Source organism: Barbus barbus (assembly GCF_936440315.1).
Source record: "Barbus barbus genome assembly, chromosome: 47".
Classification (NCBI taxonomy): domain Eukaryota; kingdom Metazoa; phylum Chordata; class Actinopteri; order Cypriniformes; family Cyprinidae; genus Barbus; species Barbus barbus.
This window is the reverse complement of record NC_136725.1, coordinates 15,345,135-15,359,307: the sequence shown is the minus strand read 5'-3', so window position 1 is coordinate 15,359,307 and position 14,173 is coordinate 15,345,135. Positions and strand designations below refer to the sequence as shown.

General features: G+C 36.1%; 1 pseudogene across 1 annotated transcript; it reads right to left on the bottom strand.

Annotated features, from left to right (window-relative positions):
• Nucleotides 1-315: 315 nt before the first annotated feature.
• On the bottom strand, nt 316-13,268 carry LOC306865864 (SWI/SNF-related matrix-associated actin-dependent regulator of chromatin subfamily A containing DEAD/H box 1B-like; annotated as a pseudogene). Its single transcript has 20 exons — nt 13,162-13,268; nt 12,593-12,745; nt 11,415-11,577; nt 11,268-11,316; nt 11,000-11,097; nt 8,808-8,903; nt 8,632-8,706; nt 7,487-7,905; nt 7,197-7,393; nt 7,016-7,106; nt 6,828-6,927; nt 5,733-5,792; nt 4,983-5,058; nt 4,484-4,619; nt 4,142-4,273; nt 2,929-3,098; nt 2,731-2,841; nt 651-833; nt 462-545; nt 316-377 (listed from the first exon to the last, which is right to left on the bottom strand). The product of its transcript is annotated as an SWI/SNF-related matrix-associated actin-dependent regulator of chromatin subfamily A containing DEAD/H box 1B-like (transcript).
• Nucleotides 13,269-14,173: the final 905 nt, after the last annotated feature.

Here is a 14,173-nt window from a genome sequence, read left to right as displayed (position 1 = left end):
AAAACCACAAAATCAAGACCAACTCAGGTAATGAGCAAATAACAAAAATTAGTTCAACATACACTTCTTTTAATCAAACAACTGAGGTTTTAAACCTCCATGAATACAAAAACAATCAAACAAACACCAACATCACCACAATATTAGTATTTTTTGCCAAGAACAGTAGAAATGTGAACATATCTGCTCCTTTAAACCTCATATTTTTTGCGTGCAGTATAGAAAAATCAAACTCAATTGTGCTACAGTACTTTTTACTTTCAGATTCGGTCAAGTGTCACAATATCACATTACGCTTTGAGCCAGAGCCAGCTTTCAGAGTCCAAGAGAAGCTTTGAGCAGCGAGGTTATATCATCAGGTAATGTGTCCTCTTCACCTGGAAGAACCAAGCAGATTTGTATTAATTTTACAAAAAAAACACAGGTGAAAATCCCTGTGAGCTTTATTAAAGTGTTCTCACCCTCCTGAGTTGCAGTCATGTCCTGCTCCAGTTTGAGTTTTCTTTCTCCAGTCCATACTTATCAGCTTGATCACCTTCACTGTCCTTAAATAGGACAAATGCATTCAGATATTATAAAGCATTAGAACAAACGCTAGTGAAACAAAAGGAAAGCCTACTGTGGGACAGACATGTCCAGTGTTCTCGAACCTGGTTTGTCTCACCCGGTGGCAGCGTCCCTCTGCCTGTTTGTCATTGTAAGGGTTGCAGTCGATATCGTGAAGGATGACCACATTGGCTGAAGTCAGGTTAATGCCTAGTCCTCCAGCTCTGGTGGACATCAGGAACACAAATATATCCTGGTCTGTGTTGAACTGGTCAATCAGCCCAATTCTGTAAAAGCCCAGTGAGACTTACAATTACTGTCTATTTACTTAAGTGGCATTAAGAAGTCACTTTTTTCTATCTGAAGTGATTTACAGTACGCTAACAGAAGCAAAGGTCCCTGTGGATCGTGGGGTTAAGTGCTTCGGCCAAGAAAACAATGGTGGGAGAACAGGCTGGTGGTGACCTACATGAATGAAACAGAATGAAGTGTAGCTATTTAATTTACATTTTGGTAATAATTCCTCTTTATGTCATTAACATTATAGTTTAATATTGGTGGACATCAACAATATGCACAATATTTCAATTATGCCATATTAATTATTGGCTGATATCTGTGCATTTTTAATTACAAGTATTAATATTGGTCATTTAATTATCTATTTAGAGAATTAGGTCATTATCTACTAATTTAAATCCATAGCAGTAAATGATCTCTTGAAGAGCACATGTACGCTACCATTGATAAGTTTGGTATCAGTTTTTTTATTTTTATGAAAGAAGTTAATACTTCAGCAAGCAAGGATGTATTGATTAAAAGTGACAGTAAAGGCATATAAATCTTACAAAAGATTTCTGTTTTGAAATATAAATGCTGAACTTTCAATTTATCAAAAAATCCTGACAAAAATCTAGCATGGTTTCCACATGTTTGAAGCAGCACAACTGTTTATAACAGATAATAATAATAAATGTTTGAGCAGCAAATCAGTATATTAGATTGATTTCTGAAGGATCATGTGACACTGAAAATTAGAGTAATGATGCTAAAAATTCAGCTTTGCATCACAGAAATAAATGACATTTTATGGCATTTAGGCCTATTGATCAAATAAAGAAAAAGAGACTTTTTTTTTAGTGGTCGACCGATATTGTTTTTTTTTTTTTTACAGGCGATGCTGATGCCGATATCTTAGAAAGCAGGGTGGCCGGTGACCGATATAAAGCCGATATATATGTATATGTATATTTTCATTTATAATTTATCATTTTCAATAATAACTTATAATTACAATTTTAATATTAATATTTAAGAAATTTGAAATAATTTGAAAATGAGTTCAAAAATAAATGTGTAAAATAAATATACTTCAGATGACAACTTCTTGATTCTGTAATCCTATTACAGTATTTTTCACAAATATAGAAAAAATACATAAACAAAAAGGAAGTAAACACTTTAACCAACAGAACTCTTAGTATTCGGAGAAGTTTGTGTGCATTTGTAATCATAAAATAAAATAATAACATATTAAAATATTGGCCGATGCTGATATTTGAAAAAATGCCAAATATCGGCCGATATATTGCCTTGGTTGACCACTACTTTTTTAAATCTTACAATAAATAAATAAAAATTGCCGTAAAATAATTAACAAATAACGTTTTTAATAATGTACATTTATAGATTAATATATAGTTTTTTAAATAATATATAACATTAGGTTATCCAAAGGTCAAATTATTAAACAAAACAGCTCCTAGCAAACAAAACCCAAAACAAAATCTCATCCAGACCTATCAAAACAATAACTGCACAGAACACAAAACAAGACTAATAATTTTCACAGGATGAAACAGATAGTCTCTTCCTGTCTAAACTGGTGGTTCTTGGCCAGAACATGAAGCCTGTAGTCTGTTTCTGTGAAACTAAGACAGACAAAGTCTTATAGGACATGGAGAACACTGTGTCACTGAAGGAGACACGATCCGTGATTTATGACAGCTGTAACGAGACACGATAAGCATCATATCTGCCTCAACACGAGCTGCCAAGATTACCTCTCTCACTCGCTCCTGTCATGGGTCTGGACTTGAGGCGACAACAGAAGGGCACAGATGATGATCTGAGACTGTCCTGAATTCCTTTACTCAGCAGCATTTGACATCTAAGTGTGTTTACCTGTCACTCATGGGGGTTGAACCGTCCAGTCGGTTGTATCTGTGCTTATGGTGTCTCAGGAACACCTTCAAAATGTCAAGCATGGTGTAATTTGGGACACAGTGTATTTCTCTGCACAGTTAAATAACTTTCATTATACTCCAAGGGGTTGTTGAAAAAGTAATTTGGTCTGCCGAACTTTATAGGAATCTGTTTTCCCCAACCTTCTCCTTCAGGGAGTTCAGCAGCTGTGCGAGGAGGCCGAGCTTCCCAGAGTCCAGCAGTATGTCTGTGTCGAGTTGGTATTCCTGCAGTGCAACTCACAAGTCTGAGAGCACCTCCATGTCCTCTTTGATGAGAGCGGGATCTGCGTCACGGTGACTCGGCTCCTGGAATTAACAGTAACATGCACAGACTCTTCAGAGAAGATACACATATAACATATAACAAAACAAGTAAAAACTACACTCGTAATAAATATCTGCCCTAATTATGCTCATTCCCTGCTGCAGTTCTATATGAAGCACTAAGTCAAGATTGACCAATACTGTTGTTTTATGACCTATAACCTGATATAGGTTTTATATATATTATATATATAAAACCTATATAGGGTTTTTTCTATTGGCATTAGGCTGGTCAGGTGGTTGCTAGGCTGTTGTAAAGGTGGTCTGGGTGCTTTCTAGGCCATTAGGCTGGCCTTTAGGCATTGGGCTGGCCAGATGGTTGCTAAGGTGCTGCTAAGGTGTTCTGGGTGCTTTCTAGGGCATTGAGCTGGCCTTTAGGCTTTAGGCTGGCCTTTAGGCATTAGGCTGGCCAGGTGGTTACTAGGATGTTGTTAAGGTGTTCTGTGATGCTAGGGTGTTGCTAAGGTGTTCATTCTGGGTCCTTTATAGAAAATTACTAGCTGGTAAATTGACTTAAGTGATACCATGCAACTCAAGTAAAAGAAAAAAACTTTGATAAAGTAATGCCCCAACGACAAATGAAATTTTACGCTCCCATAAAATCTTGGATGTTAAAATCATGGCAAAAATCATACAGTATGCTCCCAGCTTTATGTTGTTTATTATGAGCAATAGTGATAAAAATGCACAATATCGGTGCAATATTGCTTATCAGCCAATATTTTATTGATTTTTAAATATATCTGTATAGGTTGATATTTAATATAAATTACCAAGATATTGTATATCTAATTTTGCATTTCCCCTTTTAACCTTTAAATTTAGCAATATTTAGAAAACTTTTTAAAAAAATCACATGCTGCACTTAAAATGACTAGTTTTAGTTTTCATTGTTTATTATGTTAAAAACTCATATAAAATTTTAATTATCAATAATTATCATTTGTGTAATGACCGCCTTAACAACCACTGCTAATAATGTCCACCCTATTAGAGATGGACATTTAAGCGTGTACAGGTTCTACCAAGGAGAACATCTTGGAGATCTGTGAAGTGCTGCTGGTGAACATATTGGGCATGATGAAGTTGAGCAAAGACATGAGCTCCAGTAGGTTGTTTTGCAGTGGGGTTCCAGTGAGCAGAAGACGATATTTAGCCTGAGGGGACACAAATGGAGGAGAAACCTGAGTGCCTGAGGGGGCAAAGGCAGTTAAACCCCAGTGGTTAACCCCATCGGGGCAGCACACACTCCTGCTTTTACACAAACAGCCCATGTGGCTGTAATAGAGCTCAAGGCATTTATTCTTAATGACCACTGATGCGTTGCTATGGATGACAGCTATACATGCAGCTTATGGTGAGCTTACGTTGATGGCCATGAGGTGTCGGTAGCGCAGCAAGTTCATGTTCTTCAGCAAGTGGCCTTCGTCGAACACAGCATATTCCAGCTTGATCTTGCAGAACAGGCTGCGGTCATTGCTATTTCCAATAGCCAGGTTGTAACTGTGCAGAAGAGACCATCTTAATGAGCTGAGGTATTAAGGGGCAGGACATGAGGCACAGCCATGTTTCATTACCATAAATAATGAATGGGACAGGGTCATTTTACTTGGACCTTTTCACGTTCACTCAAACGCTGAGCATTTCATCATTATTATGTCTTTAACAAGGGTGCTTTTTTTCTATGCTAACTTCACGGCTTGTGGCTCCGTGTGTGGCATAGTTCAAAAGATACATATTTCCCCAGGTGCCTTCTTGGATTTGCATGCAGGTGGTCTATGAAGGATATGACACTCTTGACTCTTACTTTGAGGGTTCAGGGTAAGAACCATGAGTGTATTTGAGAGCTTGAACTTCGATACTCATGTGGAGACAAGGATGTCGTAATCCACTATTTGATTCAGAATCTCATAGCGCATATACTTGCGATTCTCAGCAGACCCTACCGAAATAACTCAATTAGATTGACATCAACATTTTCTTTTATATGTTATATTAATTTTTTTTCACGCTAAAACATTTTCTTTTCCAGGTTAATGTGTAAAAGTAAACCTTTTGTAGGCTGGTTTCTCCCCAAAAAGTGGAGTGCAATCACAACATTAGTTTATTTTCTGCATCCTAACGAGACACAGCAGCACTGGCTCAAACTATAATGTGAGTTTGGGGCAGAAATATTAGTTTGTTTGACCAGTGGTAGATGAAGGAATGTTTTGGAGAAATAAAAGAAGATCAAATAAAATAAATAAATTTTTTATGTGTAATAATTATACAATAATATAATTAGATATAACATTTAATATTATAAAAAGTAATATATAACAATTATATATAATAAAATAATTAAAAACAAGAATAATATATTACTTTTTATATATAAATAATTATAAATATGTATATAATTATAAAAATAAAAATAAATACATAAAGTCATTGTATAATATGCATTTGCAAATTGAAAATAGTTATATATATTATTTTATTATATATAATTAATCAAGCATTAGCTTTATTGTTTGAGATATTGAGAGAGAGGGGGGGGGGGCAATAAATAAATGAATGAACTTCACCTGTATAAGATAAAAAAAAAAAAAAGAAAATAAAAAAACTTGGTTTTACCATAGTATACTAGCACTTTGAAACTGGGGCACCAAAGTTTCAGTTCCCGAACCCAATTATCTGTAAAAGAAACAACAAGTTTAGGTGATCAGACTGTTTTGGTATTGTATGGTGATGATAATTAATAGGGCTGTTAAATCAATAAAAATTGTATGTATGTATGTATATATACTGACTATTTATATATATATATATTGGCTGCCCACTGCTCCGGGTGTATGTTCACTACTGTGTGAACACTTGGATGGGTTAAATGGGGTGAAAACTTTTGAACAGAATGAAGATGAGTACATTTTTCTTGTTTTGCCTAAATATCATATTTTTTCATTTAGTACTGCCCTTCAGAAGCTACAGAAGATACTTACATGTTTTCCAGAAGACAAATTAAGTTCAATTTACCTTGATCTTCAAATTCAAAAAGTTTTCACGCCCGGCTCTTAATGCATGGTTTTTCCTTCTGGAGCATCAGTGAGCGTTTGAACCTTCTGTAATAGGTGCAAATGAGCCCCTCAGTTGTCCTCAGTGTGGAAAGATGGATCTCAAAATCATACAGTCATTGTTGGAAAGGGTTCAAATACACAAAAATGCTGGAAAACCAAAGCATTTGTGGGACCTGAAGGATTTTTCTGAAGAACAGCAGGCAGTTTAACTGTTTAGGACAAACAAGGGACTCATGAACAACTATCACTAAACAAAAAAAAAACACAGCTTTGGATTGTTCAGGTAACAACACAGTATTAAGAATCAAGTGTATGTAAACTTTTGAACGGGGTCATTTTTATAAATTCAACTATTATTTTCTCTCGTGGACTATATGTAAACATCTTTTATGTGAAATATCTTATTCAGATCAGTACTAAATAAACAATAACATGCATTTTGTATGATCTCTCTTATTTTTGTTAAATAATGAACATTTTGCAGATTCTGAAATGTGTATGTAAAGTTGTAAAAATATATATACACTGTATATCTTAAATATACACAGTACATACGTATATATTATGTATGCAAATACTTTGATTTTGGAAGCGATTAATCACGATTAATCAATTTTACAGCCCTAGTTATTTAGATGCTAATTGCTCTATTCACCAAGTGTAGAAGCAGGAACGGTGATGAGATGAGGCCCATGGTTCCCTTCCTGATAAAGGTAGGCCAGAAACGAGATGGTCTGAATAGTCTGCCCCAAACCCTAAAAGAAGAAAACACATCATGGTGATTAAATATGGGATCATCGCAACGGAAATGAACATTCAGACACAACCATCATAAAAACAGACCATCTCATCTGCCAGGATTCCACTAAGTTTGTTCTGATGTAGTAAAGCCAGCCAGTTCAGTCCAATCCGCTGGTAAGGTTTCAGCTGGAATCTAGAAAAACACAAAGAAATATGAAAATGAAATGATCACTCTACAATGAAAATGCAATGTTTTTCCGAAATCTATGATGTTAATATTTACGTGCTAGTGAGGATCTGCGGTTGGCTCATAGAGCCTGGGCCCTTGTTCATCACTTGGGTCACGTCTTGGATCAGTTTTACCGATATCTCCTCACACTTGCTCATGATACCTTTTACAACTTCCCTTTCCTTCAGAACCTCCTGGCATCCTGCCAGCAGCTCATTGGAAAGACCGTTTCCTCTGTGCATGGCATCATCCTGAGAAAGAAATGAGAAAAAGAGTTGCTCTTTGATCCTGACCTAAAAGTTCTGGCAGTTATCAGCCGAAAGCAAAATGCACAGTTCTCTCACCAGGACTTTCCACGTTTTAAAGGGCCTCAGCTCGGTGATTTTCTGAGCCTTCTTCAAAGAGCACCCTGCAATGAGTGTGAGCTCATCCACAGACACAGTCTGAAAGAAGCTGAGGATCTCAGATTTGAGTTTGGATAGGGTTTCATCTGATTGGTCAGAGTCAGAGTCCAGTAATACATTCACCAAAGAGGCCTCAGAGTCGCTGCAATCCTCCTCTGAGCTCACATATATGGTTGTTTTGGTCACTACCGACTGCTTTGCACTTCTCTGAGATGTTTTGGTCCTGTCAAGAGGTCTGTGTGGCTTTGATTGAGGTGGGATGGGAAGCTGGACAACCTGAGCTTGTTGACAGGTATTTGCAACCTGTCTGGGGCGTTTGGCAGTAGTGGAAATTTGCAAGGCGTCATCCTCAGACTCAACTACAAAATGTACAGAAAGTAAGAATTAGGACAATTTTGACATGATTTTGATCCCAGCTGAGACACAATTTTACATAAGAATTTTTTTATGAATGGGAGAAAAACTTGGCCATTTTAAGTCATTTAATTTAATATAGCTCCGCGCCAGTAGATGTCACTATAAAGTTCAAGGCCACAGTTGTATCTGTTGCGTAAGACATTGAATAAGAGTCAGAAACAGATTGTAATATAAATAAACAAATAAACATTTAATTTAATTTCTTAAATAATAAATTTAATACAATAAATAAATTAATAAAAAATAATTAACAAATGAATAAATTAATCAGTCAGTCAATAAAAATATATATTGCGATTCCATTAGGTGTCACTAGAGGCACCCCCCAAAAAAAATCACCCCAATTTTTTATTTAAAACAACCTTCACCTGTGAAAGATTTGCAAAAAATATGTTTGGTTTTACTATAATATACCATAAATATTTTTAATCGGGGCACCACAGTTTCAGTTATTAAGTGGCCGTTGTCCTGACCTTCGATGTCAGTTGTAACACCATTCCCTGCCATTTATAACTATAAAGAATCCTCTATTGTGACCTCATGGGGTAGTAAAGTGTCCACTGGCTTATGCATTATTACTTATTACTACTACAGTAAAGTACACATATTCATACATGAGTCTAGTGTGCTTTAACTTTATACATAACAAATCTCCCATCAAATCTCACCAAGGTCAGAGAACATTCATAATGTTTCCAAGGCATCGTCAATTAGCCATGTTCCTGAAGCACATCCCTGAGTTCCTGCGGGATGTCACACACTTCAACATTATCCCTCAAGCTCAAACATATATTTTGTTCACGTACTGTACGAAAATGGCCAACGTCAGTCAGTGATGACTCACATTCTTGTTAAGATGGGGAAACTTCCTCTGAAGTTTTCTCAACATACGTTCCTGATCTTTAGATCTCAGCTCAGGCCCCTCCTCTGAATCATCCTCCTAATGAGACACAAAACACTGTTGTGACCCACGTCCCAGTGCAGCAGGGATGACGCATTTTTGTAGGTTGAATCCTGGAAACGAGTTTGCATTTTAGCATTCTGGTTTCACCGTCCTCAAGTAAATATGGTATTTTAGAATGGATTTTTGGTTAAAGGCTTAGTTCACTCCACAATTAAAATTAGCTGATAATTTACTCACCCCCATGTCATCTGATCAATCAAGATGTTCATGTCTTTCTTTCTTTAATCAAAAAGAAATTAGCTCTGAGATGCGCGTCCATGACTTCACGCATTGCATAGTCATGTGGAAAGGTCACGTGTGAAGTAGGTGGAAGTATTGACCCATTGGACCCAATATTGACATATTGGAAGTGTGGAGAAGGAGGACCATTCAAAAGTTGTTGTATATTGAATGACACATTTATATGTCTTTGTATCAGTTTATTGTTTAAAATGGTCCATTCATGTGCATATCCTGGATGTTTAAATCTTTTGAAACCTGAAAGATTTGCATTCCTCAAGACTTTTTCGAGTCAAGTCATGGATGCGCATCACAGAGCTAGGCAAGACAAGCATTTGTGGTTAAAAAGTATATACATTTTTGATTATTTATTTATTTTTTTTTTTTTTAGAAAATGACCGATTGTTTTGCTAGATAAAACCCTTATTCCTCGGCTGGGATTGAGCCCTTTGAAGCTGCAGTTTGGACCTTCAACCCTTTTGCCACCATTGAAGTTCATTATATAGAGAAAAATCCTGGAATGTTTTCCTCAAAAACCTTAATTTCTTTTCGACTGAAGAGAGAAAGACATGAACATCTTTAATGACATGGGGTGAATAAATTATCAGGAAATTTTAATTCTGGACTGAACTGATCCTTTTAATGTCTGAAATAAGGTCTGTGGTTAACACAAGATTGAGATATTTTCACGTTTTATCAGAAAATACCTTGTGTTTTGTTAAACCTTTTACTTGTCTTGTCTTGTCAGGTCGGTTACTGACAAGTAGCTAAATGGAGGTTGTTGAGGACATTAAACGTCATCATCATATCAAAAAAGGATATCTCATCTACTCACTAGTCGCCTTCACAGCCTCATTGTGTTTATAATTGCGCTCTTGCAAACTGTTCTAACTCAAACTTTTTTTTTTAGAAAGAATGTGACCGTGATGTAATTGGTTTATAGCCTAGGTTTAGCTTTGACTTGAAAAACCAATTGACCCTTTGCTGGGAGTATGATTGACAGGCGATCTGACCAATCATAACGCCAAATCTGTCATTTTGTCCAACAAACAATCCAGACAGGAGAATAGATTTACTTAGGATTCCTTGAATTTGAAAAATGTTGTGTATTGACATCTTTTCACGCTTGAAACAAGATACCTTCTGATGTTCATTCATGTTTATTTCGTGCTTTAACTAGTAAAGAAGAAGAGAAGATTGGTTAATGTGCCGCTTGAACTGAGGCGCTACAGCGATCCATCACAACACGTTAAAAAGTCACAAAACAATATACTGTATATATTTTTGAATTTCTTAAAAAATGACAAAATTTGAAAGATGAGACTTTGTTTCATAACAAAAGTAACCTGCTCTGTCTTGTCTGTTGGCTGTTGTCAGTTTCCTCTTTGCTCCGTGATGTATTTTTCACTGAATGAGAACATGATGTGTGGCATGAGAGTGGCATGTTGCGAAGGGTCAATTGTGTTCATTTATGAAGATTATCATGATGAATAAAATGGGTAAGAATCATGAACTTTTACTGGTTAAAAATCTTATTTTCTGCAATAATTGAAAAGCTTATGGAGGTAACCAAAGTAATGGTAACTAATGCCCTACAAAAATACGTCATCACTGCAGCACTCTCGCCAATGACAAATGACGAATAGCCCAATAAATCATCCCGAAAAGGGATTAACCAGTAACCTGGCACTTGATATCCCAGGTAGAAAGACACTGTTAGTGTCCTTGATCGGGACACTCTTTTCAATTTAGCCTCGGTGGATTTGCAGCAGCATAAAATGCCTTGCTGTGAGCATTGAGAGGATCAGAGAAGGAGTGTCCCATGTTAATCCAATGACAGGGCCTGAGCTCACCGCAGAAGCCCGCCTTTTTCTCCTGTGATGGGAGCTGTCGCTCTCCTGGGAAACGCCACACATCTGCTGCTGTCTCCTCTCGTGGACCGCATCAGACGCTGAAAATGAGAGCACGTCAACAAGGCTCAGCAACACACGAATCAATGCAGCAAATGCATCTTCACCTCGAACTCAGCTGGATTCAGCAATACTGAAGCCATTCAAGCAATCAATGAGCTTTTATCATGGGAGCTGTTTAGATTGATGGAGTGGCTCTGCTTATCTGCACCTGCCATCCCAGACGTCTTCAGGGGCGATGTGCGCACGCTATTGGTCACCTAAAACGTCAATGAGATGATTATTGACATGCAGCCCAAATGATGGTTGGAATGCACCCAAAATTGTCACAGTGGGTGTAGAAAGCCCTTGTTTTTACCATATGTGATCCTTTCTGTCGTGTTTTTAGAGCTTTTGAGGTAAATCTTGTTGTTCTGCTGTGCTTCGGCATCCTCTCAATCTTCACCACAGTTACTTCTTCTTTATCAGACAGTGATATCTCATCATCAGATGACAGCACTATTTTCTCAGGCTCTTCTTGCCTTGATATCAAAGTATAAAACATACCATTGAACAACTGTGCAGGGCTGTAACTATTTGATAAAATAAATACCTTTTCTTTACCAGTTTTAAGAACAAGTATCAGTAATGTCAGTTTATGGAAGTAAAAAAAAAAAAAATATATATATATAAAGCAGGTGCACACAGAACCTGCAGCCTTTTTTTTGTTGATCAAATCCATAAATAACTGGTAATGAAAATAGTCAATAGCATTATTGATTTGTCAGCTAGACTGTCAGTTTACAGCACAAAAAAAACAACAACTGTGCAATGCAAGTTGTTGAATGCATGCACTGTATCCCCGTAGCCTTGTTAAATTTAGTTAAAAAAATAAAGCCAGAAATTCACTGTAAAAAATACAGTGACAGTGTTTCATGTATGACAGGATGGCATATTGGTGCCTGTATATTTTTATATTTTATTATATATCTCTTAAGTGATATAATGTTTATATACTAAAATTTGCATTTTACTTTAAAATGTACTGATAACCACCCTAGGTGGTTCAATAAAAAGCCACACTATGAATGATCATAAGTACATCATAAATAGCCTATAGATAAAAAATGGCCAACACATGTATATAGACAGTGCTCATATGCACAAACACAAAATAACATACATGACACTAAAATAATGGGAAGACATTAGCTAAATAACAGAAAATGTAACACAAAACACCCTAATGTACATTACTGATAATGACAAAAATATGTAAATAAAATATTTCCATTTGACGCTGGGATTTCTGGTAATGTGTTTTTACTGTTTTTCACTGTAAATTATATGGCAGTTCTTAGTTTTTCCTTTTAAAACGTACAGTTATACAGTAAAATTACATTCAATGCAATGTTAAACCATAAACTTACAGTTAACCAATTAATTGGTTTTACTATAGCATTTTCTTTTAAGATTATAAACATTTTTACATTGTGGGAGCATTTTATATTCACAGTGCCTTGGCCTGAAGCACAAATACTGCAGTTGATTACTGACCTGACTGGCATCATGGAACTGCCTAATATCTCAATATCAGAGTCAGAGTCAAAGGGCAGTGGAGAGAGCTGATCCTGATGGACGGTGGGTTTCAGGAGTCTCTGGAATGATAGTGTCTGACTCTGCTGGAATAAAGCAATAAAGCACAGGAGCCTGTCAGGCAAAAACACAAGGCATGCTCTTGAGAGGCTTATTACACTGTTTGCATTAGCAACACTGTACTGATATTCCTCAGACATTCTAGTTGGTGACTGTCAGATATTTTAGATGTCAAATTTTATTTCACTGTAAATACTGGCAAGAGGAACAAACATTTTTTTTTAAATCTCCAAATGACATAAAAAGAATATAAATATAAATCAATAAATATAATGGACGTTTTTATAATATTTGCATAGCTACTTAATTGGCACCTGTTTTGCTATGATGGGTAACAGTCTAATTAATGCTATTTTATTCATGAACCATTGTGAGATGGCCACATAAAACACTGAATAAAACATTATTAAATAAATTTCAAGAACAGGGTCTCGTCTCAAGTTCATACTGTCAAACTCATCACAGCCTACCCGCGGGATCCACATGATTTGAGGATGTTGTTCCTTTCTTTCTCCTCATTGTTCAGTTTTATGCGTATCAACAGCTCAATCCAGCTTTTCATGCATTTCACAATCATCGACATCTGACTCGTGCTTCCCCGAATCTACTATCTATCAACTGTAATGAGCTGATTTTTGGCCAAGAATAGCATTTCTCTCAAACAAAGAATTGGCTCACCGGCGAGCTAATAAATGATTGCTTTGTCAATAACAGCGTAGCATCGACTTCGGCCATCGGTAAATAAATACCACATAACCCTGTTTATCCCGGACCATTTCTTTGCACGTTATGAGTCCCTAATGTTTTAATGAATGAAAACACCGGTTGTAACATCTGCAACTACGGTGGCCGTGCAGGTGCGTACGCGTAGTCGACAGAGTGAACTTTAATACGATAGGCTACATTACGATTAGATTATTTTATCTTAATTATTATTATGCAATTTATTCCAGTGATGCAAATCTGAATTTTCAGCATCATTAGGCTACTCCAGTCTTCGGTGTCACACAATCCTTCAGAAATCATTCTAATATGATGATTTGCAGCTCAAGAAACATTTCTCATTAATATTAATGTTGAAAACAGTTGTGCTACTTAATATTTATGCAGAAACCGTGATATTCTTCCAGATGTTTGGGGTATGTGTGTATATGTTTTTTTTTATTAGAAATGCATGCTTTTATTAAGCAAATATGCATTAAATTGATCAAAAATTAAAGTAAATCATGTCACAAAAGGATCTATTTCAAATAAATGGTGTTCTTCTGACATTTCACAATGTACAATGTAACAATACAATAATGTAATACTTCACAATGTACAATGTAACAATACAATAATGTAATACTTCACAATGTACAATGTAACAATACAATAATGTAATATTTCACAATGTGGTCCATTCTACAGAACTGGTCCAAACCAAAGAACACATTTAAAAAAGTATTCAAATCTTAGATGTTTACTAAGATCCTTCTATTA